The sequence below is a fragment of the Sinohyriopsis cumingii genome, chromosome 17, assembly GCF_028554795.1.
Source record: "Sinohyriopsis cumingii isolate HCF-2022 chromosome 17, ASM2855479v2, whole genome shotgun sequence".
Taxonomy (NCBI): Eukaryota; Metazoa; Mollusca; class Bivalvia; order Unionida; family Unionidae; genus Sinohyriopsis; species Sinohyriopsis cumingii.
In genome coordinates this window covers 52775372-52779440 of record NC_142977.1, presented here as the reverse complement: position 1 = coordinate 52779440, position 4069 = coordinate 52775372, and the positions used below count along the sequence as shown (strand labels likewise).

At 34.3% G+C, this 4069-nt stretch overlaps 2 non-coding genes across 2 annotated transcripts; both read right to left on the bottom strand.

Annotated features, from left to right (window-relative positions):
* Positions 1 to 2309: 2309 nt before the first annotated feature.
* Positions 2310 to 2381, bottom strand: Trnaq-uug (transfer RNA glutamine (anticodon UUG)). Its single transcript has one exon. It is a non-coding gene; the product is annotated as a tRNA-Gln (tRNA).
* Positions 2382 to 3514: 1133 nt separating this feature from the next.
* On the bottom strand, positions 3515 to 3586 carry Trnaq-cug (transfer RNA glutamine (anticodon CUG)). The gene has a single exon. It is a non-coding gene; the product is annotated as a tRNA-Gln (tRNA).
* Positions 3587 to 4069: the final 483 nt, after the last annotated feature.

Below are 4069 nucleotides of genomic sequence, written 5' to 3'. Positions count from 1 at the left end.
TATATTTTATCCTATATTGGTAATTATCACCAAATAAAAGACGCCATGACTACCCTAGGACAGCAAAAGACTGTCCCAAAACACCCTCAACTACCCATGATACATGTAGACGATTAAATAGAATAAAAGCAGATAAATAGACAGCGATCTGTAAAATTCGACCCTGTATAATTATCGAGTAAGATCAGTAGAGTTTATTCTTTTGTTGATACTTGATGAAGACTGTCCCAAAACACACTCATCGACCACTACAGTCATATTTCAAAATATCTTTAAAGCTTCTTTCTTAAATCTTCAATGTGACAAAGAGCAGCTGAATAATTACATCCTAAGGGTGCTATATTTATAGTTTTAAAATTCTCGAACCAAATTATTAATTTTAATTGGTTTGATAATGGTAAGAATTACAATAAATAAAAGTAAAATCTCCTGTAACATCTTTTGTCTCTGATTATTTTCACTCTTAGAGAGAAATGTTTTAAAGGATGCAAAGCAGTTTTAAAGCTGTTTTTTTATACATATAAATACATTCAAAAGTTAAGGTTACGTAAATTAACAAAGCAAATTAAGTATTTGAGAACAACTGTATACTAAATCTAATACTTCTAATTGCAAGTATATATTTTTTTATCATGATACGAACATGATTTTCCACAGTTTGATTATTTGGGATTTTTGTAGCAAAATATGTTCCAAAATGAAGATCGTGATAAGAATAATAACACCTGTAAGGAATGATTAATTGTTTTTAATGTCAATTTACCTATAAACATTTTTATGTGCTATTGATGTTGATCTGAAATATTTTATTTTGGCGGGAGCTTATGTACAATATTATCACAGGAAAAGAAAGACGTCTGTGAGGTGCGTCAAAATGGGTGACGTACAATACAATCCTTACAACCAGGGTTCGTCCGATGAATACTCGTTAAGAAGATTACGAGGGAATACATCATTGTAATTTCTGATCCTTACTTTGCTAAAATAGCTAATGTTTCCAAAGTAATGAGAGATATCACTAAGAAGTAGATTTCTTAAAGTTTGAAGGTAAATACTTCAGTACGTCAAAACTGGGGTTGAAAAAGATGGACCACCCTGTTGTTGTGGATGCGTTTTTGTTTTCGTCAGGTGCTATAAATCGCTTAGATCTTCCAGAAAGCATATGGTTTTAGAGACGATTAAAACTGTGTTGCTAACGTACACCTTAAAAAAGGGGAGTGAAAGAGTTATCGACATAAAATGAATGCCGTAAAGGACAAACTTTGGAAATTTAGAGACACGAGATGGACAACAAAGACGATACTGATAAAACTTAGTATTTACATTGTTGCAGGACCAAATCTGTATGAAAACAGCAGTTGGAATGATGCAATTGTAAAGTTCAGAAACAGAATATACAAAGTTTGTAGTAACTGACATTGCGTTTGTCATACAACAAACTACGGAATCAATTCAGTTGTCGGCAAATCGCAAGATACAATAACGCAGAAGGAAAGTAGATTGAAAAACTTGCAAGCAACCATTTACAGCTTGCATCAATGAAAATTAGAAAATTCATGACTAGAATTATGAATGTAGCACTTGCAAGCAGTCATTTACAATAATGCAGAAGGAAAGTAGAACTTGCAAACTGAAACGTACAATTTGCATCAATGAAAATACAATATACATTGATAGAATTATGAAAGTAGCACTTGCAAGCAGCCATTTACAATAATGCATCATGGAAGATTAGGAAATACACGCATATAATTATTTCGGTAATCCCTCTCCATATATGCCTGCCATATTTCCGACAACGTGTGTGTGTCCGATTTAGATTTTTAACGTAACTTTAAAACAAATTCAGTCATATCGCTACGATTCCTGCAGTGTGGCAGTTTATAGTGATGTCTAGCACTGGGGCATGCTGAGCGCCTAGCGAGGTAGCTGTTAGTACCATTTTCGTAAGTCTTTGGTATGACTCGGCCGGGGATCCAACCCACGATCTCCCGCATCCATTGCGGACGCTCAAACCACTAGACCACTGGAGCGGTCCGACAACGTAAGCGTCTAAGAATAGCTTTCAATTCCTAGGTTATCCTTGTCCTTTGACGGCAAGTGAAAAATTAAGAAAACAAAGTCGTAATAACAAAATTTCTAAGTGTTAAGATCGTAATGTAGTTGAAGAGGATTTACGTAATATATAGTTGTTAGTACGAATTACTGAGTTGTAAGTAAGGGACTGTAAGTCGCTTCTTCTTCTGTACATTCGCCTCCTGTTCCACATGAAACTTTGACAAAAGTAATTCAATAAAATGAAAGAACATAGGTTCCACCGAGATTTGAACTCGGATTGCTGGATTCAAAGTCCAGAGTGCTAACCATTACACCATGGAACCTATCGGTTACAACGGGTCATCTTCTAAAAACTTATTAGTAGGTTGTAGTATATGCGTATTCTTTACTGTTTTGCTAAAACATGTGCATGAGGTAGTAGGAGCTAGGCGATAATACTCAATAGGAAGAGAGCTATTCCAGTATCCAATGGCACTGACACGCGGAATCCGCAATATGTCTGTGTGTGACGGGTTCGCACACACTGGCTGCTGAATGGAAAAGTAAAAATAAATATACACACATTTGGCGGGAAACGCTTTACAACGCAGGTTTATTCGTTTCCTATCACCATCATATACGTGAATCAGAGGAATAATTTAGCGGTGAGTCCCCTGTGGATACCAACTTTTGGTGTCCGCAATATAAAATGTGTCCATAACGAAGGTTTATGCTTTGAATCGGTGTCCATAACGCATGAAATTTGAGTACAGAGAGAGGGAGAGAGAGAGAGAGAGAGAGAGAGAGAGAGAGAGAGAGAGAGAGAGAGAACAACTATAAAAGAAAAAGATCATATTTATATAACAGCAATCAGATCGTAAAGTGTACCTCTTAATACTTTGCACATTAGTGACTTTTATAATAAATGTGTACGAATACAGTTTCTACGGTATCGAGGGCTGGTCAGTATCAGTGTCGTCATGGTAGAGGTCACGTGATAGAACAGTGATTCGCTATTTAGATCCGACATCGACTAATATATGCATATATTCATAATGAAACACATATAGTGCAGTGTAATTGACTCCTCGCGTAGAAAAGTGAGAAGAGGTAAGGGTCCGCAGGGAATATCAAGACATAAAGGAAATGTGTTTACGTTGCGGAATTCTTTAATTGCAATTAATAAATCAAAGTCGAAATTACAAGATATCTTTTTTTAAAAAAAATCGTAATATAGTTGCAAAGAATTAGCGAGATTCCTCTTTTCAAGTGCGCATTATTGAATTGTCAGCAAAGGGGCACTAAGTTGCATCTCTATTGCGAAACTAGATTCGTATTTCGCACTAACCCATTTCTAAGCAATAGTGTATTTACATACAATGTATCCTCTCATATTCGCTTCTACTACTGTACATTTGTCTTCTGTTCGACATAAAACTTTAAGAAAAAGTATTTTTAGGATTGAAAAGATAAACTTAGGTTCCACCGAGATTTGAACTCGGATTGCTGGATTCAGAGTCCAGAGTGCTAACCATTACACCATGGAACCTATCGATGACACAGGGTCATATTCCAAAAACATATTAGGAGGTAGTAATATATCTGTATTATATCAGCTTACCGTTTTACTCCTTGTGTTCATTTATATTACCGATAAGTTGAATTCATGTTGTCAGGGATTTCGTCTTACTTTATTGATAAAACGTTACACTCCTGCAACACGCACACACACACACACACACACACACACACACACACACACACACACATATATATATATATATATATATATATATATATATATATATATATATATATATATATATATATATATATATATATGTATATGTATATATATATATATATATATATATATATATATATATATATATATATATATATATATATATATATATATACTAGTATGACATTACTAAAAGTGTATATGTAGAATAAAAGTGAAATGACTAAAAGATTAGTACTATTACGTTCGAGTGGAATGTATGTTAAATTAGTAAGATACATTGAAATA